This window comes from Anas platyrhynchos, chromosome 2 (assembly GCF_047663525.1).
Source record: "Anas platyrhynchos isolate ZD024472 breed Pekin duck chromosome 2, IASCAAS_PekinDuck_T2T, whole genome shotgun sequence".
Taxonomy (NCBI): domain Eukaryota; kingdom Metazoa; phylum Chordata; class Aves; order Anseriformes; family Anatidae; genus Anas; species Anas platyrhynchos.
In genome coordinates, this window is record NC_092588.1 from 69,048,680 (window position 1) to 69,069,974 (window position 21,295).

The 21,295-nt window shown below is 44.4% G+C and overlaps 2 long non-coding RNA genes across 2 annotated transcripts; both read left to right on the plus strand.

The window, feature by feature from the left end:
- Positions 1–1,512: 1,512 nt before the first annotated feature.
- On the plus strand, positions 1,513–16,459 carry LOC119715983 (uncharacterized). Its single transcript, XR_005263582.2, has 5 exons — positions 1,513–1,718; positions 2,418–2,516; positions 14,663–14,832; positions 15,791–16,066; positions 16,338–16,459. It is a non-coding gene; the product is annotated as an uncharacterized lncRNA (long non-coding RNA).
- A 237-nt stretch (positions 16,460–16,696) lies between these two features.
- LOC119716248 (uncharacterized) lies at positions 16,697–17,912 on the plus strand. Its single transcript, XR_005264020.2, has 3 exons — positions 16,697–16,810; positions 17,187–17,391; positions 17,475–17,912. It is a non-coding gene; the product is annotated as an uncharacterized lncRNA (long non-coding RNA).
- The last annotated feature ends 3,383 nt before the right edge of the window (positions 17,913–21,295 follow it).

Below are 21,295 nucleotides of genomic sequence, written 5' to 3' on the forward strand. Positions count from 1 at the left end.
CATTTTTGTTGTGCTGCACCTCACTTCAACTGTGTTTACAGAAACAAGATGAGGCTGATAGTGTTTTAGTGGGAAGCTTTCACACATTAAAGGTGCAGGCTTAAAGATGAGGATGAATTCATGCAAAAGTGAAGTTTCTAGAGCAATCTTTTATCTGCCTGTTTGCATTTCTCCACCAGAAGTGTTCTTCATTTTGACACTGATGCACCTGGGTGAGTGGGAGGGAATATAGTCCATGTTGTAATACAGCATAATGTAGAAAGGAGAGTTGCTGTGTTTGGCAAGCAGAGGTGTTTGCTACATCTAGTGATCTTTTCAGCATTGCAAAGAATACGACCATGTGAAAAAAGATCACTGCTTTGTAATGCTTGCCCTTAATAGCAGAGCCATATCGTAGAGGCTTTTCAAAGACAGTTCCAAAGGTCCATTTGCAGACTGTGTGCATGTGGCTGGCTGTGTGCAGATGGCTAGTTCCACAAGGAAGATCCATAGCTCTCCATGCAGAACAAGAGTTTACCCTGTGCTTGCCAGCATCTCACCAAAGGTATTGAAATTACTGTAAAACCTGCCTGTGATCATCAGCTTCCCTCTGGCAGGTAACCACGCTGGAAAGCTAATCCCATCAATTGGGTTGTGTTCTCCTAGTGTTCCCCGAGGTGAAAAGGAGAACTGCAATTACTTAGGTGCTGCCTTTCATCATCATCTGGCTTCACTTGTGCTGCTATATACCACACACGTGTTCCTGTAGAGCCAGGCATAACCCTAGCAAGAGCATTTACAGTGCTTGTAAATCTTCTGTTCATTCCAACTCTGCATAGCAGACCCATGGCAGCTTTGTTGCTGTCGAAGCTGAGCAATCACATATTCAGACTCAGTTGTGTCTGTCTGCGCATCAGCGAGCATATTGCTGTGTTGTGACTGCTTTGCAAAAACTGATGTGCATTTGAACAAGGTTGTTGTTTTTTTTCCCCTTTTCATTAAATTCTCCTGTGGTACTTCATGAGGGGGCTCATTATTGCAATTAATTGCAAAACTATTTAGATAAATAAGTTGTGATACCACTGAGACACACAAAACATTTGAATGTTGAGCATATGAATAAAAGTGTGTGTGCACGTTTCTGATCTTTTGTTTGCCTAACTGAATAGGGAATACACAGGGAGTTGTGTAATTCCTCATGATTTGGAACGTAAGTCTTTGAATGTTATTCTCATGTAACAGGGCTGGCCAATGGCACAGACAACTGTTATCTGCAATGTATAAATGAAGTGATACATATGTGAGATTTGTGTCTGCATCACTCAGAATGAGAATGTCAGAGAATATCTCGTTTACCTCTGGCACAAAGCCAATGTTGTAGGCAGTGGAGTAAACAGCATGTGGATCTTTTTGTCATGAACATAAAGCCATGTGCCAACAACTTGTTTTGTAATCCGAGTGGATAATGTGCTAGGTAGAGTGGTGCAATACAAAACAAACAAGCAAATAATGATGTCTTCCTTCCGCAGAAGAAGAAAAAAAGCAGATGAACTATAAACAACAGCATCCGGAGTCTCAAAAGCTAAAAGAAATGCAAACAACTGGTGGGTGGCCTGATATCAGCTTGAGGTGAGCAACAAAGGAAACTGCTGGAATAATCAGCCCAGACAGTAAAACACAGGTTAAAAATATGGGAAGTTGTGAAGACATCTGATTCCCACTGTCAAATGCAACTTTTGGTGAGTTTTAATATGCATGGTGCTTCTGAAATTATGAATTTTGTCAAATCCCCATGCTGCTCTTCTGAAGTAGCAGTTTCTCAATAATTAAGACAGTAGTCAGCTCTTCTGTATGAACTGCTTTTTTTCTCCCCTTGATATATATTGCTCAGAAATGATTCTATCAGCTTTGGCTGTAAATCTCAAGTTCACGACAATAGAAATAATTTTGGGAAACAGATGGCAGTCTGAAAGCTATAATATTGGCCATAAAAAATAAAATTGTGACTAGAGTTCAGATGTCACAAATCTTAGTGAATGTGGAAACTGGGAGTGTGCAAAGCTGTATGATATCATCCATATGTATTTTATTTTTGGTCTTATGTGTATATGCAAAGTTAGCTGTAGGTCTGTGGCATATATTATATATATTGGATATAAACTTTGTAAATATGAGACATTAATGTTAAAATGTTTTCTGCTGTTCTCTACAATACCTGGGCTTAATGCTATCTGTGACTGGGTAGATATTGGCATCTTAAAATAGTTTAGGCAGATGCTTCAGTCACAAGGGAGGCTGTTTATCATAAATGGTAGAGGGGTGGATGTCATGGTCAAATGGCTAGAAATGGGAAGAAGGTTGCTTTTTGAGAATGCTTGTCCTCTCTGTTATCCCCACTTACCAGTTAGCTTCTCATGGAAGTGTTCCTGTGTTCCCAGGTTGCTGTCATGAATGAGCTCCTTCCTTGAACTTGCCCATAAGAGCACCGTATGCTGCCTTGTCGTACCTTTCTTGGAAACAATGGCTGAAATAAGAAAGTAAGAATCATTGAGTCTCTGAGTTTTCGTTGTTGTTGTTTGTTTGTTTGTTTGTTTGTTAATAATCAGAGAAATATGCAGAACTAGATACCAGAGCCAATGACTTGAAGCCATGAATAAGTTTATCACTTACTCGTAAGTAGGGAGAAAAGTGGTCCAAATCTGTCTGATAAGAGAGACACTGTTTGCTAATAATGAGATGATGTGTCCAGTTTATCTGTAAAATGAAATTTATTCTGTGTTATTGATCTCTGTCCTGAAGAAAGGAGAGGGCCTACTTCCTTCTGTAGGTTGATGTAGGAGGCCACTTTCCATGTTGCAGTCCTGCCTGCCACTGACTGTCCCAGGGAACTGCAGCGCTTGGGGTTGCAGCCGACAGGGAGTTGAATATCTTGGGGAACATCTGCCAGTTAAGTGGGATCAAGCTAATATACAAGTAGCTCTTGAAATTTGATTTTTTTCTTACCTGGAACTAAAAGGGGTGCAGATGGGGAACCTCCCCATCCAGCCTCAGAGCAGGGATAATGTCCCAAGGAGATAGCAGAAACTGTGCATTCCTTGGTGGAAAAGGCACAGACCTTTTCAAAAATTTGGCCATCTCCCAGTTTGAACAATACTGACTTCTAATTGGAGCACAGGAGACACTTGCTGGTTACCTCTGCAGCTCTGAGAAGTGGGCTGAATTTGTGGCTGTTGGCAAAGAACCCAGAGATCTCAGCTTGTCTGGTGAAGTTGAAATGTGGGTTTGGCTTTTCTGAGTTCCTGTTGTCCTCTTCCTTCTCAACTTCCCATTGAAGTTTGGGTTCATTTACACTGATTACTTGATTCACTGTCTTCCTGAAAGCAGAGAAATACCGCTGATAGGCCCTACCCCATGCATATATCTAGGTTTCTAGTTTTCTGTAACAGAGGAGGCTTGAACCAACATTTTTCAGTTTAAAACCTCTAGAAATTGATCTTGACTGTTTAACTTTATAAACAGTGCCTGACAGATGAAAAATTCTGGGTGATGTTTTAATTAATCATATCTTTGTGTATGATTTAGAGTGTTTGATGTCATCTTAATGCTGTGCTGTTGTGGCCAGCTATTAAGATGGGGTAGAGATCTTAGTGTTATTGCTGGAGAATGAATGACAGGGTAGGTCTGGTTGCATATAGGTGTAGTGTATACCACCAGATGATGTAGGCAGTGCATGGTGTGTAGCTTTATAGAAATGGGATGTGACATGCATTTTTGTTATGAATATGTAACAGTTACTGGCCATGTTTCTTTGTAGTCCATGTTGGAAAATGATTTTTAAGGTAAGCAGCAAAAAGAAACATGCGGTTGTAGAAAGTCCTGTTATAGCACTTCTATACTTCCCAGACTTAGTCTTTTTGTAAAGACTTTCCTTAACATAAAGTTTCCTTTTCAGTAATCTGTGTGGCTTTCTTCTAAAAGAACAGCGAAAATGCTGTTTCTTCTGATGGTAGTGATGTTTGGTTCCTTCTTAAAATTACACAATTAAGTATCATTTAACTTGGAGATAAATGATTCCAGAAGAACCTTTACTGGGGCATTGAGACTGTCTGGATATTCACAGGATGACAGGAAGATAAGCTTTCTCCTAATTATAACCAAAGGGAAAATCAATGAATGACATGGCGCATATTCCTTCGGTAGGAAAAATTGATGAAATATGCAAATAAATATTGCACTAACATGACCTGAAAGCATGGATATAGGAATACGGGCCTAGAGGACACACTGAGAAAATGAAGGGCAAGTTGTTGGACCATATGTATTGACAGCTGTCTTGTGTTGCATCAGATGTAATACCAAGGGCATCAGCAAAATAATTAATATGTATATAAATCAGCAGACAGAGAAAAGGTAGAAATGCTGTTAATGTAAAAGGTGAAATTGTAAGTACCACTACAGCTGAGCTACGTTCTGAGTAGGAAGAATCAAGGCATTACATTTAAAATGTAGTTGTGAAACAAAGTACATGTATATGCATACACATGAAATAGGATGTAGCCAGAAGGGGAAGGGTCTTACCAAGAAACTTACAGTCCTTTGTTAGCGTCAAGGAGGCTAGCTGTGCCTGTGAGATACTGCATAATGGTGGATTGCCATCATCCCCAACAGAAAAAATAGAGGAAGACACAACAAAAATTTGGCGACACAGTTTGTGAAAAAAAAAGCCTGGAAAATTTTATGGAACTTAGAGGAGGATTAAAAGCTGACTGTGAGGAGCTTTGTCCTTGTATATAAATTCTGTGTACCCAGGAAAACTGTGTGTGCTCATGAAGAAACATCGGTGAATTCAGTGAGCTTCTCAGATTTACATAAACTAGCAATCATGTAGAAGATTTAAATCAATGACAGCATTTGTAGCACCTTACCTCTCAGGTGTGAGCACATGTGATTCAAAATTCCACCCGAGTTTTTTGTTGATGGCAGGAGACTCTTGGCTTACTTTCGTCTATCTAATTAGCAAAGCCAGGTTATGGTTGTTTGAGGGGTATATTTAGTGGTATGATTTCCCTTTTTTTGTAGTTCTCTTTATCAGAAAATTTCTAGGTACCTCTGAAGTTTCACATCTGTTCCAAAGAACTATGTCTAAGTTGCACCACGTTCTACATGTATTGTTTTTATTTTATTTGTATTTTTTTTGTATATACTTGTATTGCATATGTTTTTAACACTACCAAACATTACCAATTTGGAGTTTTGTGTGGTTTGGTGTGTGTTTTCTGTCAGGTGCTTTCTCATCACTTGAGGGAATGACTCTTTTATCTTTCGCTACAAGGTAAATCAGATTCTGCTCTCATTTAGAAACACTGAGATTTTGAGTGCAGTCTATTCAGATATGGATTAAACACCAGGTGCAATTTCATTTAGTATGAAATACTAAATTTCATTTAGTATTATTTTTAAAAATGGGTCCACGTGGTATGGCTTACTCTACCTGTTGTTGGGGCCTCCACATTGGTGAGGAGCTGTTGGAGGAGGGATGGTATCCTTACAAGGAATGGAAAAAAGTCCTTCCACGGGCTCTTGTTTAGGCAATGCGATGGACTTTTATCCCTGGCAGTAATTAGTCTATCTCAAGCACAGGCTTATGGGGTCAGCACATGGAAGGAAGATCTGTTAAGACTACTAGCTCATCACAGGCAGTTAATGAGCAGTGACATAATATCAGAAGCATACTTTTGAGCTGTGAAGGGCATGTGTCTTCCAGATTTTTTAGGACTGTAGAACCCCTCCCAGAGTGTTTTGTGCATTGTTGTTTGTGTGCTGCTGCTTTCTGCAGCTCTCACTTCCTACATCCAAAGCAGTATATGATCCTAGACACCGTGGTGCAGAGGTCAATTTCTGAGGCAGCATAGCATTGCTGGCAGCTGGAAAACAGGTTTTCTGGGTATGTATTTTTTGTATCCATGGATCATCATAATGTTTTTGCACAGACAGGCCTTTGCTCATCAGACATCCCTCGCAAAGCAAGCGGAATCCCTGTCATCTATCATAGGGAAAACTGCTCAAGAATATTTGTTTTACAAATAGTTTTGAAAATATGACTGGGTTGAAAATGAGCAGCGCAAAAATCCATGACATTTGTAATTCAGTTGAAAGCTGACCTTTTAAGGGAAGCTAGGATAAAGGTTTTACTTCTAATCTTCCAACTGTGACTTCCATTCGCCATAGGATCTAACTGCCTGAGAGCTGACTTAAAACCTTCCTTTGGTGAGGCGAAAATAAATACAGCAGGTAAGAGGCAAAGCAGGAAGGCAAATAACGGGAGCAGTTGTCTTCAGGAAAATCTTTGCAAAAGCATCAAGGCTGGCAGACAGCAAGAATATGAAATTGGGGGATTTTTTTTTTTTTGGTAGGAAGAAGGTCTTCTGAAGCTTCTGCTAATGAACGTGATTTAGTGCAGAGACAGCTACAGAGAATAATGTAGGAGGAATTGTGTAACATTTTTTTTCCACAGATACATCATAAGAATTGTGGTAGTACACCTCAAATTTTTTTTTAAACACAACGATTCCCTGAGGCATTAAAACAAGAAGAACAATGTACCCTTATTTGTGGAAGGAATTAAATAGATTTTAAGCAACAGTGCTCTGACCTGTTGAAGAATGCAAACAATTCCTTACAGCTGAGATGATCTAATATTAGTCTAAAGTAATGGCCTGATTTTTTTTTTATCTTTTTTTCCCCCCTTCAACCTGACATCCAGTGATTCTTGGAAAGGATGCCTCTGCAGGATTTCATGTTGCAGTTTGAGCTTGCCTTCTCATGTAAGGCATTCACACTGGTGAATTCTCCAACTGTTTTCATCCTTACTTGATGTTGCAGTGATTTGATGCTGTTGCTTGAAGCCCAGTGTTGGCTGAATGGAGCCTTGGGTACAGCTGTGGGAGCACTGGAGGAATTAAAGTATTTTTGTTTTCCTCACATAGTATTTCCTTCAGCCTGTGTGTCCTACCTTAAAATTTCAGGTGTGAAACAATTATAATTTAATTATTCTTTTGGCAAAATGTAGTCATAAATAAGAGTGTTTCTTCAAAACCAAACTGTGTTAGTATTCAGAAATAGCATTGTGTTTGACAAAAATTATCAATAACTTGAAAAATGGTTTTTCATCTTGCCAGGGTAGTGAAATGAAAAATGTATGTTTCAGCTTTCTGTAAGATTAAGTGAGGAAGAGACAGAGGGAGAGGTTACCATACTGTAAATTTTCTCTACGCAGCAGAAAGAGCACAGCTGGAAGAGGTGCCAGAACAGATTCTCTTTATAGAGTTCTTTTGTACAGTGTGAAGTACAGAAGGAGGATATTATGTTTTTTATGTTTAAAGCAGGCATTGCTTTCACCTCATGTGGAGAAGCCTTTGTGCATTAAAAACAAAACAAAACAAAAACACCACAAAACACAATTCTGTAGGTAAGTACATAGGTTCATGCAGAACTGTATTAATATTCATCCCCCTTTTATATTATTTTGGTGTCTGGAGTATGGAGTGATTAAAAATGGAAGTAGCAAAGTGCTTTCCTGGATATGGAGGATTGTCTTAGAAATGAAGAAGCTGCTACATGCTGCAAATTCCAATGAAAGCTCTAAATGTTTATCACTTTGAGTATGTTGAGATTGCCCAGATTTTTAACTCTAGCATTATCCAAATTAAAATCCCATTGTTGGGGGATTCAGATGCTGTTCCAGTGTCCCTGTTGGGAACAACCTAGTTTAGATTAAGATCAGACCCATCACAACTGAAGGTGAAGTTTACTTTCATTCTTGTGTGTGTATATAATATATAATGTGTATATATACAATATATATATACATATATATATGTGCCTTGCCTAATATTTAGGGGTATCCAGAACAGTGACCTTAAGAAGGAGAGATGTAAACCATTAAGGTAGCATGTGTGCATATTAGGAGGGCTATTTTGTTGAGCCAAACAGCTTGTTTGAGCTGCTGCTGTTTGGCACCCATGGAGCAGAGGAGTCTTGTGGTACGGTGGACATCCTCCATGAGGAGAAAGAGAGGTGGGAGGGAGGATTGGAATCGGAAGGTAATTTGGCACAGGAGTATGGGACATTTCCAAACCGTGTCAGCAGCACCTGCCAGGAGGTGATCCTGGAACAGCACGATGTGGTAACACTGGGCAGAAACAAGGGTAGGAAAGGAAATCTAGGATGTTCTCTCTCAAGTGTCTTACTTTGGAATTTAATAGCCCATTTTACAGTACATGAGAATTAAGGCATATTGTTATGACAGTTCAGTTTTCCTGACATGATGTATCTCAATGGATTACTCCTTTCTTGCGTGCCTGGGGCTGTAGTTCCCCAGTTTGTCACTTTGGGTGGCAGACTGGCTTAGGTGTTGCTACACCTCCTTTCAGCTGGTCTTACCCTTCTGTTTAAAGCTGTTCTTTCAGCTACAGTGTGGCCATGTTGTGAGCCTGCCCTGGTCACTCTTAGAAATAACCTGTCATAAAATAGCCCAGCTGCTGTGGGCTATGGAAGTACTGTTTTTATATAAGGAATCTAAAGTAAAGAGGGGCTAAGGGCTCTCCTATGCCAGACTGTTTTGCTGAAGAGAACCGTGTTAAAGCAGCTTTGTTTCAGCAGACCTGAAGGCTGTTCTAATGCAGGAACCAAAATACGCTGTGCTACAACCACAAGCTATGGTATAACTACATCTGTGCTCGCACTTTCACCAAGGTAACAAAATCCTCCCTAGCATTCATGCTGCTAGCAAGACTATTTCAAAAACAGTGCCTTCACAGGAGGGCACAAGTAAGGGGCTGAAGGCTGGTGTGGGTGGGAGCTGGCCCCAGCTCTCCCCGCTCACAAGCCACCACACCATCGTACTGTTCTCCTTCCACACTGGGAAAGTGGTTTCCGAAACCAGTAATGGAGAAGTTTTTGGAAAGCAGAACTGTTGATCAGATATCCAAGCTCATTCAAAGGCTTGGAGACTTAGGATACAGGCTAACTTTAAAGTGTAAAGGCAGTTTTCAAGGAAGTCCTTATGCAGCAAAGCCTTTTCTGCTTTTTGCGCCTTTGAACTATACTCCTTCAAATCTCTGTGTTTTAAAGGATAACTACCAAGGAAATGATATATAATTTTTGTCAGCTACATAAATACAGTTAAATTCTCCATAATTGTAGCTTCATGGTTCAAGACATCTAATCTATAGAAGTTACCACTATGAAAAATTATGAAGCAACACAAGGTTAGGTAAGATTAAGGTTAAATTATGCCCAAGTGAAAACATCCCCTTTGACAAGGGGTGGTCATGCTGTTCGGTAACCTCTGAGCAGCCTCTAACTGTAAGAAACGCTGCCTTTCTAGCAGTGCTGAAGAAACATCTGTTTACTATTAAAGCATATACAGATCTTTTCTTATTGATTACAGAAACAGAATAGAAATTAATATCTGCATTCCCTGTGTTGGAGACTCAATCTGTTAGTGTGAAGGGGTGTTGTCAAAACAGCAGGACACATGCCAGAGAAGGTGGGGTAGAGTTGTGGGTAGGATGGGAGCTATTTTAGCAACTTTCCTCTGCAGCAGCCTGAGCTCAGTGGCTGGGGAAGGTGGCTGAGAGGCTGGGTGCAGGTACTGGTGCAGCTGCTTCTCCCTGCTCGCCTGCTTGTGCTGGCAAGCTCATGCTGACGCTGGGCACTCGATCTCTCAGCCACTGCTTTACCCCTGTGAGTTTGTACCTGCTCAGACACCCTCTTCTCTGGAGAAAGGGTGAGCTGTCCAGGCTAAAAACAGCCATTTAAAATTAACAGTAATTACCAGCTTTGCGTGAGACAAAGTGCCTCTGTTTCAAGATGGGTACTTCTAGGTACTTGGGCTATGTGGAACAGGAGGCTAAACAAAGTGGGATGCTTACCATACTAACACCTCTGGACCTTGCCTTTTAGCTTCCCTCCATTGTAGGGTCTGTATAAGAGGAAGAGAAAACAAGGGTCTGAATCATGAGCAGCTGCAATATACAAGACTGTTTTTATTAAGAACTCTTCAGTTCTGGTTTTAAAGCTGAGTGAATCTGAGCTTATTAACTTCTCAGTTAATGGCTTCTTTTCTTCAACATCTTTTTTTTTTTTTTTTTTGCATACTTTATTGGTGTTAAAATAGATCTAGTGTACAAATGAAGGATATTGATTGCAACCTCATTTCAGTCCTATGAATTCATATACAGTGAACGTGCAGTAGGGGAAAAATATTTTGATTATTTTTTCTTCCATTTTTCATAAAATGGGATTTTCCTCAAAAAAAAAAAAAGTAAGCATTTAGAGTGGGGTAAATATCTAAAAAGCAGATTGCACGATGAGGGTATAGTCTCAGTAAAACCTTTAAAGACTCGGAGTAAGCACACACATCTGAGTGAAGGTCAGGATCAGAAGTAAGGTCAAGAAGTCATAAGTAGGGACAAGTTCTTCAACATTAAGGGATCTAGAAAGTGTGCAAGACAGCGTAAAAAGCAGGCAATGTAATCGTGGCTGTTCCAGTCACTGAGCAGGAATGCTGCTGCCTGCTGCAGTAGTGGAGAGGCTTGCTGAGCAGCCTGCCGAAAATTGAATTATGAGAAATGAAAAAAATGTGCTACTGGGTTGCACTTAAGAGCAACTCTTTCCATAATGCTTATATTGTAAGAGAATTTTAAAGCCTCTTTAAGATATGAAAGTTAGTGTGATTGTCTTAAAGCTATTGCTGTTGATGATAAATAATTTACCTCTTTAAAGCATTGATATTGCTTATCTTTTAGGCATCCTAGAAAATAGAGACCAATGGTTGTTGGCTGTTGAACACAGAATGAGCAGTAGATTGCAGTACGTACACCTGTAACAAGAAGGGAGTGATCTGAGGTCACTCTAGATTAACCTGTTATGTTTGTCACTTCGTGCTGAGGTTAGATGTCATCTCTGCAAAAGTCATCATGTGTGCAGTGACCATGGTATCCGTAACATCCAAGATGAGTTCAGTAGCATTGTGAAAAGTGTATGGCTTCTTCAGTTACAACATTAAATGGAGGCTTGTGCTGGACGAGACATAAAAATGATGTGTAAAAGGGCAACATTCTTTGCACTGATATGAGGTGTCATTTATTTCATGCTCATCTAAATCTTCATTAGCTGCTCTCTGCTCCCGAAAAGAAGTCAAGAGTCTGTTCTGAATCTTATTTGGTCTGACTGCCAGCATGGCAAAATGCAGCTATATCATTTCCATTTCTTCTGCATCTAGAAGATTTTCTTCTAAATGAGAGTTAGAAGGAAGGTGTTTACTTAAGTGTATTAGGTTTTGTTTTCCAGTTACGCAAGAGAAGAATGACTGAATTCACTTTAGGGAAAATTCACGCAGTGTGCTTTTTAAAGGAATATGAAATGACACAACTGAGGTAGTGCTCTCATTTTGTATTCCAAGTCTGAATTTTGCTCAGCCTACGAGTCCAATTTTAGAATTTATCCCTGAGTTTTCATGGCTCTTCATCTAGATTTTAGGATTTTTGAAAGGAAGCTTTTTTTTTTTTTTTTTTTGGTAGGGTTATACCTTAATTCCCCTTGTTCTATATTTAATGCCCATAATAGCCTTTTGAAGGAGGGGGGAGCAATAATTTGCAAAATGTCTTGTGATCTTTTTGCCATTGCTAAGTTCTTAGGAGAGAACCGCTTAGTAGACAGCTAAGTTTAGATACTGAACTGATCTTGTAATACTACTTCAATGGAATAGAGTTTTTATTCTGGATAAATTGAACCCTGCTGGTTTTTCATGAGAGGGGAGGAATAATTACCATGCCTTTCTCTTTCTCATCAGCATGTTGGCCTGCTGCCCTGGCTTTTTAGTACCAGGTGTTACAGGCAACAGTAACTTGTTTTGTTTTTTGCTACCTTGTCCTTCAGCAACCAGTGTTTGCCTGGTCATTTCACCTTGTCTGTTAATGGCCCTGCTTTCTAAAATCCAGCTATCTTACTTCCACTGTACTGCTGTGTACTGATACTATACCATTAATCATTTTCACTTCTTCCACTACTTGGGTATTCACAAGATGTCTTTAAGTTTGTTTTATGTTGCTCTGTTTTCTTTCTGCTGATTTTCCTCTGATTCTTCAAGGACTCCTATACAAATACTAGCAGATTGCTATCAAACGAGTTGCAATCAAATGGTGAACTTGTGCTTTGACCAAGGGAAATACAAACATATTCGTTTTCCTTGTAGGCCAGCTTAAAATATTTTAATCAAGTGACCTTTTGTCACTTCTATAGAGTATTACTGCAGTTAAGGTGAAGTGATGGTTACTTTCTGTAGGTAGTTATCATTTCTGAATGCAGAAGCATAAAATTTAATGGACTGGTGCAGTTGTAAAGTTGTGATGAGGTAGGTATTGCACCAAATAGAACAGCTCACTCATTTGACCTCTCTGAAAGTACTTGGGCAGTCCACATTTTGGCAGGATCTGGCAGGTTCATACTGCTAGAATTAGTACACCTTTTATTTTAAAAGGGCCTAGGGGTTCAGTGCATGTGTATGTATGTGTGGGCTAATGTTGCTCTGTACTGTGTATACCCGGCAAGGGTTTGGTAGCAGGGGGGGCTGCAGGGGTGGCCTCTGTGAGCAGAGCCCAGCAGCTGCCCTATGTCAGATCAGAGCCAGCTCCAGCTGGCTCCAAAAGGGACCCACCGCTGACCAGAGCTGAGACAGGGAGCGACTATGCTGGGCCTCTGGGAGAGCAGATTGAAGAAAGGGAAAAAACCCTGCTGCACAACAGCTGCTGGGGGAGCTGTGGAGGAGCCCCCGGTGGAGCAGGTGGATGTGGCCTGGAGGAGGCTGCGGCCCATGGAGAGCCCCCGCAGGGCAGGAGCAGGCCCCGGGCCGCAGCTGCAGCCCCCCCGTGGAGAGGAGCCCCCGCAGGAGCAGGGGGTCTGGGGGGAGCTGCCGCCCAGCCGTGGGGGACCCGTGCTGGAGCAGTTTGCTCCTGGGGGATGGATGGATGGATGGAGCCCGTGGGACGGAGCCGTGTGGGAGCAGTGCTTGAGGAGCTGCTGCCTGTGGGCAGCCCGTGTGGGATCAGCTGGAGAAGGACGGCATCCCGTGGGAGGGACCCCACGGGGAGCAGGGGCAGGGAGGGAGCGAAAAGGAGCGGCGGGGACAAAGCATCAGGGACTGACCGCAGCCCTCAGTCCCCTGTTTCCCTGCGCTGCTCAGGAGGAGGAGGTGGAAGAGGGCAGATGGGGAGAAGACGTTTTGGGTTTCTTTCCTTTGTTTCTCACGTGTCTAGTTTGTTGGTAGTAGGCAATAACTCTTACTATCTCCCTATGCTGAGTCTGCTTTGCTCGTCACGACAATCATTGAGCGATCTCCCTGTCCTTATCTCAGCCCTTGAGCCCTTTGCATCGTATTTTCTCCCCCCTTCTTTTTCAGGAGGGGGAGTGAGAGAGCGGCCGTGGTGGAACTCGGCTGCCCATCCGATTCAGACCACCGCAGTTGCAAAGGACTGGAAAAGTTTTCCAAAGAAACAAGATGTTTAACAAGGAGATGCATAGTTTCCTTATTACGGCTTCCTGGATAATTGGGGTTCTTTCCTATTCCCAAATCAGAGGAAGGGAATTGTTGATTTCCCCTTCTTTTTTCTTACACGGAAATCAAAGGTGAACTGCTCTCCAAGTGCGGGCACCGTATCAGAATCAAGCTCTTTTTGCCTGTAATCCTTTCTCAAGGAACAGATTGATCCCACACCTTCCACAGATGTAGGGGAGCAGAGAATAATTTGGGAACTACTCTAATTCAAGTCAGTTTGGGCATAGTGGTACTTCTCTAGCTGTTTCTGAGACAGACGCGTTAGCAACAGAGAGTGTTGTGCCGTCACTGGGAGGCGCCTGCGGTGATGACTTCAGAAACAGACCTGAATGATGTCACCACAGCACTTTGGGAACAGCTGCCTCTGGGCACGTTTAGCCGGGAGGGACAGAGAAGGGTGCTGGATGTGTTGAAACCACGCGAGGATTTGTGGATCTCACCTCGAGGTACACAGAGAGGGCCCATGCCCTTCTGTAAGTGTTTTGATGCTTGGCTGGGGAAAACAGTGTGGTTTTGTTGTGAATGTTTCATTTTAGTATTCTGTAGTTTGTGTAAAGCCCTTACAGAAGGATCAAGTTTGGTACTTTGCTCAATGATGGAGCTGCACAGAGTGAGAACAGACCCAATGTACGGGTGAGGGCCTCTGCACGTTCTCTTCTTCCTACAGACGATCAACAAATAAGGGTAGACAGAGAAGAGTCTGCTGTGGTCCTCCCATAGACCGCAAGTACTAAAGCATAAACAAGAGGCTTAAGAGTCCCCCTGTCATGTTAAAATTCAGGACAGCAATGGACTTCATCACATGGGCTGGCCTGTCGTGTAGTGTCTCAGGCTATGGTGTATGAAGATGCACTCCATCTGCTTTCAGGGTAGCAATTGCAGTGGGCAAGCTGCCTGACCTTAACATTTTTCATTTCATCTTTCACCAGAGTTTTGCTGGTTTCCCATGATTCACTTTTGGTCTAGAAAAAAAAAAATAATAAAAAAAAAAAAGGGGGGGGGGGGGGGATTCGGATCAAAATAAAAGGATTTCCTTTCTATTAATTACATGTTCTTACTTGACAGATTTGATTATCGACTTAGAAAGCAAATATCTGGCCAGACTGCAAGACTTATGCTCGCAGCGTGGGACAGCTCTCGTAAGGGTGATTCAGGGTAGCTTCTGGAGAACAAGACGTCAGATCTCCAAACCAGCTTTGTTTGTGCTAATGTAGGAAGGGCGAGTAAGAGTAAAGGTAAGAGTCCAGGTACCGTAAGAAGCGTAAAGTGTGAAGGAAACTTCTTTCTGGCTGACACAGCTCCATATCTAGTTGTCAAGTATGAAGAGAGCAGTTCTAAGTTTCTTGGGGAGAGGAAAACAAAGAGACTGGGAGATTGTACAAAGACAAAAATGGGATTAGCTATTTCAGGAAATCATAGTAACTGGAAATAGAGATTGGAAGAGTGCTTTAAGCCAAGACAGAAACTTTTCAAAACTAAAACCTAGGAGTTGGATGAACCAAGAAATGAATCCATTTTGATTATGCAGTTGTGTCCAGTGTTATCTTGGGAAACATGGTTTCCACGTAAAATGTATGTGGGGCTTGAAGTTTTCCTAACGCCCTTCTCTGTGTATTCCCTACTGTTTTGTAAGCGCTGAGGTCACACTGCAGACAGTGTGACCTCTCCCCACCAACAGACACCACTGAGCTGTCTGTTTGCACGACACGCCTAGCAGCAGAATGGCTTGGACACAACTGCGCCTAGGAGCGAGTTCATTCAAGCTGGTGGACAAGGTAAAAGCTCTGGACAAGCGAAGGGCAGGGAGGGATGGATGGACACACAAGATGATCACTTGAATCTCATTTCTCTAAGAATCCTTCCTGAGAAAACAAAACAGCACAGAACAAATGAAACAAGCAGCTAGCTTGCTGGAGACATTGTCTGGGAGACAGTGAAAACACTTGCAGACAAAAACATACCGAAGGACTAACTCTTTGAGCTTAATTCTACTCAAACAGCATAACCTCAAAGTCCTGTTTCTGTTCATAACATGGCTGGTACAGTAACATGGCGCATTCGATGACTTTGCAGCATAGATGTCAGGAATGCAGCTTGGGATCACCTCCTTCTACTGAGAGTTCAGTTTGAAGGGATGAGTAATTTTTCCTGGGTTGGTGGAAATCTAAAGTCTGTTTTCTAACACTCTTACAGACACTTCTCTGTCCATCGGCCTGTCCTGCCGACTCTGGTGTGAGTGTGAAGCTGTGGCAAGAGGGGTTTCCCATTCCTATTTGACCTGGTGGACACCAGCTTTCCTAGGAAATTGCTGATGTTGCTGAGGAGGCGGCAGTATCAAAGGCCTTGTTGATGAAGGTACAACAAGCTGGGGAGGCTTTGGCATTTCTGCACAGTGCTGCTCCCTGACTGTCACTCCAGACTCAGATTCTGAAAGAAGCAAAGCAAGCTAGAGGAAAACTGGATGTCCAGGTAATTTTATTTCTTTTTCTTTTTTCATTCTTCGCTTGTAAGAAAATCTAAGTCTTTAAAGCATTTGTTTGAAAACAGCTTTATGGAAATGCTTCTGGGTGTGCTCCTTCACCTTGTTTGGAACCTGCTTCACCTCGCTTCAGCTAGGGGACACCTATGCTCAAATTTATGCTTCCCATGATAAAGCGGCATTCTTTCGCTATTCTTTTCTGTGATGGTTGCAGGTGAGGTTGAAAAGAGTTGTCAGTATGATTCTTCGTTTCCTTTGCAGTATCCAAAACTCCGTATTACAGCGGATCTTCTCCTCTGATCTGAAAAGCTTCACAGGCCAAACGAGAATTGAGAGGAAGAAGGAAATAGAGAATGCTGACCAGTATTTCCAATTACCACCCGTAAGTTTTGCGAAAGAATCCGGTGCATTTCTGTAGTGGTAGAAAGTTAATCAAATCATGATCGTGCACTTGAAGGCAAGCAATGCTCTAAAAACAAAGAATGCAAGGCCCTGCTTAAGGACAGTCTTCAGGCTGCTTCTGGATCAACAGCTCATTTGGTTGTTCCACACCCTCATCTCCGCTTGCTTAGAAGTTGTGAAGGTCGGAAGCACACTCCGTGTTTTTCATCCCCTCTGTGTATCTTTTCCCTGACAGCAACTTCTGTCTTGGCTCTTCACATCCAGCCAGAGCAGTTTCTTTGCCTCCGCAACCTGCAGGCTGTCCTCTCGTGTGCACCTGTGGTGGACTGAAGGTAATGCTTGTAACGCACACGGATGCTGTATTCACTAGCACTTTGAGAAAAGAGAGCAAGAAGCTAACCTGCACAGCAGTTTCTTAGGTTTATGTATATCTCTCTCTCTCTCTCTCTCTCTCTCTCTCTCTCTCTGCGCATATATTTCATTACTAATTTACTTATTTAAAGATCCTTTAAATATAGTAGATCCTTTAAGAAAGCTTACTTGTCCTTCTCCTTTACTTGTTTTTAACGTTTACTTTTCTAACCAAGCCTTAATGTTACAACATTGGATTGATGTAGTTCTCAGTTCTTAGAAGTTCTCAAAGCACATCAGTGATTTCTATATTTCTCAATCTTCCCATCTGCATTGAGACCTCTTATCTGAATTTAGGTATTAGGTGAAGAAGAACACTGCAACCAGCTGAAGCCGTATCAGCAGAGATGCTTCTATGCTAGGAAGTAATTCAGAGTGCTTCCATGGCGTACTTTAGACAGATTTCCTCTGGTCCTCTGGACTCAGCATCGCCAAGGGATATTTCCAAGCTCTCTGAAGGACCCGTCATTATCTCTGACACTGCAGTCTCCATTAGGAAGGGGTAAATATTCCTTGCCCTTGTGCAAAGGAACTACTCAGTTAGCTGTTTCTAACCCAAATCTCTTTGTTGTCTTCTATTGACAGACACCACCCAGCTAGCCAAGCTAACCCATTGAAAATGGAAGGAGTGGGACATCTTCAAAAGCCTGCTGCTGCTTCTAAGCAGAACTGCGCTGTAGGTGGGGACACAGCAAGAGGACACGTCCAGGCCACGCTGGAACTGCAAGGCACCTGTCTGAGCCACACAACGAAGTCAGCGATTCCCAGTTGGAGACTGTTCCTCGACCAGTGACACAGCAGCTGGAGCGCTTCTGGTTGCTGCTGATGGGTTCCCGTGAATCAGCCAGGGATAGGAGCTATGAGAACGACTGAAGCGATCTGAAGTTACCTGAAAGAAAGAAAAGAGGAGGGAAGAAGACAAGAGGGGAGGGAAGGGGAGGGAATAAAAAGAAGGGAGGGGAGGGAAGGGGAGGGAAGGGGAAGGGAGGGGAAGGGAGGGAAGGGGAGGGCAGGGCAGGGGAGGGGAAGATAGTGTAGGGGAGGTTAGGGGAGGGTAGGATAGGGTAGTGTAGCATAGCATAGCATAGCGTAGGGTAGCATAGCGTAGTGTAGTGTAGTGTAGCGTGGTAGAGGGGAGGGGAGCATAGGAGAGTATAGGGTAGTGTAGGGGAGGGGAGGGCAGGGGAGGGGAGGGGAGGGCAGGGGAGGGGAAGATAGTGTAGGGGAGGTTAGGGGAGGGTAGGATAGGGTAGTGTAGCATAGCATAGCATAGCGTAGGATAGCATAGCGTAGTGTAGCGTGGTAGAGGGGAGGGGAGCATAGGAGAGTATAGGGTAGTGTAGGGGAGCGGAGGGGAGGATAGGGGAGGGGAGCATACGGTAATGTAGGGTAGTGTAGGGTAGTGTAGCGAAGGGGAGTGTAGGGTAGGATAGGGGAGGGGAGTGTAGGGGTGTGTAGGGGAGGGCAGGGGAGGGGAGTGTAGCAGAGTGTAGGGACAGGGAGCATAGGGGAGGGGAGGGAAAGCAAAAGAGGGGAGGTTAGGGGAGGGTAGGATAGGGTAGTGTAGCATAGCATAGCGTAGGGTAGCATAGCGTAGTGTAGCGTGGTAGAGGGGAGGGGAGCATAGGAGAGTATAGGGTAGTGTAGGGGAGGGTAGGGGAGGGGAGGGTAGGATAGGGTAGTGTAGCATAGCATAGCATAGCGTAGGGTAGCATAGCGTAGTGTAGCGTGGTAGAGGGGAGGGGAGCATAGGAGAGTATAGGGTAGGGTAGGGGAGGGGAGGGAAGGGGAGGGGAAGCAAAAGAGGAGAGGGGAGGGGAAGCAAAAGAGTGGAGGGGAGGGGACGGAAAGCAAAAGAGGGGAGGATAGGGGAGGGTAGGATAGGGTAGTGTAGCATAGCATAGCATAGCGTAGGGTAGCATAGCGTAGTGTAGCGTGGTAGAGGGGAGGGGAGCATAGGAGAGTATAGGGTAGGGTAGGGGAGGGGAGGGGAGGGGAAGCAAAAGAGGGGAGGGGAGGGGAGGGGAAGCAAAAGAGGGGAGGGGAGGGGAGGGGAGGAAAAGCAAAAGAGGGGAGGGGAAGGGAGGGGAGGGGAGGAAAAGCAAAAGAGGGGAGGGGAAGGGAGGGGAGGGGAGGGGAGTGCTACCATAAATAAAATTGCCAAATACATGACATTTTGGATCTGGAGCCAAATATTTGTGTTGCTGAAGGGATGCAAGACACAGACTCCTGATGGCTCTGGAACAGGAGGCGTTTATTGCCCTTTTTCACTCCTACATGTCCTCTCCCCGTAGCCCCACGTGCTGTCCACGCGCCCAAATCTATCATACAGTTGGTCAGAGACCCTCAGACACGCGCCTGGAGCCAGCCAGCAATTGCCCACTGCCCAAAGGTCCTCTTTAACACTTCAATTCTTGATCTCAGCCTGGCTCAAGTTTTTGTTTCTACCGCGTGTTTACTCGTTACCTCTAATTCAGGGACCTGCGAAACAGCGCGAAGCCACCTGCAAATTCCCTCCCCACACGTTGCCCTTCATTCCACAACCTGATTTATCGCTGCCATCCGCGCATTGCACAGTGCCATGAAAGGTTGGGCGTGCACAGAGGTGGCTGAGGATTTTCAGAAATAACTTTCCTTAAGAACTGCATCAAGACTTTTGCTGGAAGGCAAAAGATCGGCTGACTGATTAACGTAGGGATGGCAGCTGAGCAAGGGAAGCATCTTCCAAACTTCCAAATATTTCCTGGATGCAGAACTACAACTCCTCTGCTCTCCGCTTAGGAGTTTCCGTCACCTGCTTGGGAAGCAGAAGCAGTAACATGGGATTTAGAGGATCCAGTGCCAGTTAGAGGAAACCATCAATTTACGGGGTTTGAAGAGAGTTGGACCAGTGTTCCAAGGAACATGTACTAGTGCTGCATATCTATGCATAGAAATATCTCTACAGCTGGCTTGTATCAGCCATAGAGTGGCCCTCAGGACTAGGGAAGCGGTTGTCCCTCTGTGCTCGGCTCTGGTGAGGCCGCACCTCGAGCACTGTGTTCAGCGAAGACCTGGAGGTGCTGGAGCGTGTGCGGAGAAGGGCTCTGAAGCTTGTGAAGGGTTTCGAGAACAAGTCTGGTGAGGAGCGGCTGAGGGAGCTGGGCTTGTTCAGCCTGGAGAAAAGGAGGCTCAGGGGAGACCTTCCTGTGCTCTACAGGAAGCTTCAAGGAGGCTCCAGAGAGGTGGGGATCGTTCTCTTCTCCCAAGACCCAGGTGACAAGACAAGAACAAAACCCCTTAGGTTGTACCAGGGGAGGTTTCGGTTGGTTCTTATGAAAAATTTCTTCACCGAAAGAGTTGCTCTGGTGGGTTTACGTGGCAAGGTTTTGGTAGCAGGGGGCCATAGGGGTGGCTTCCGTGAGAAGAATCTAGAAGCTGCCCCCCGTTAGATAACGGCTCCACTGCTGGCCAGAGCCAAGCCAAGAAACGATGTCGCTTGTTCCTCTGTGAGAGCGTAATTAAGAAAGGATAAAAAAAAGAACAAAAAAAAGTTGCTTCCCAGGGAGAAAGAGAGGAGAAGCAGCCCTGCAGCCCCCCAGGGGAGTGCAGCAGGAGGGCAGGAGGTGCTCCAGGCAGGCAGCAGCAGTTCCCCTGCGGGCTGTGCAGGGAGAGGCCCCCGGTGGAGCAGGCTGTCCCCCTGCAGCCCATGGGTCCCCCATGGAGCAGATCTCCACGCTGCAGCCCCCCCGTGGGTGGAGGAGCCCCCGGTGGAGCAGGTGGATGTGGCCTGGAGGAGGCTGCGGCCCACGGAGAGCCCCCGCAGGGCAGGAGCAGGCCCCGGGCCGCAGCTGCAGCCCCCCCGTGGAGAGGAGCCCCCGCAGGAGCAGGGGGTCTGGGGGGAGCTGCCGCCCAGCCGTGGGGGACCCGTGCTGGAGCAGTTTGCTCCTGGGGGATGGATGGATGGATGGAGCCCGTGGGACGGAGCCGTGTGGGAGCAGTGCTTGAGGAGCTGCTGCCTGTGGGCAGCCCGTGTGGGATCAGCTGGGGAAGGACGGCATCCCGTGGGAGGGACCCCACGTGGAGCAGGGGCAGGGGATATGGTGAGGGAGCGGTGGAGACAGAGCGTTAGGGATTGACTGCAGACCCCATTCTCCTGTTCAGCTCTTCAGGAGGAGGTAAAAGAGTAGAATGTGGGGGAAGGTGTTTTGGGTTTGCTTTTAGTTCTCACTGCTCTAGTCTGTTAGCAATAGGTAATAAATTATATTAATCTTTCTGCACTGAGTCTGTTTTGCCTCTGGTGGTATTTGGTGAGTGTTCTCCCAGTCCTTATCTCAACATATGAGCTTAATTTTTCCATCGTATTTTCTCCCCCTTTGTTCTTTGAGGAGGGACAGCAAGAGAGCAGTGTGGTGGAGCAGTGTTTA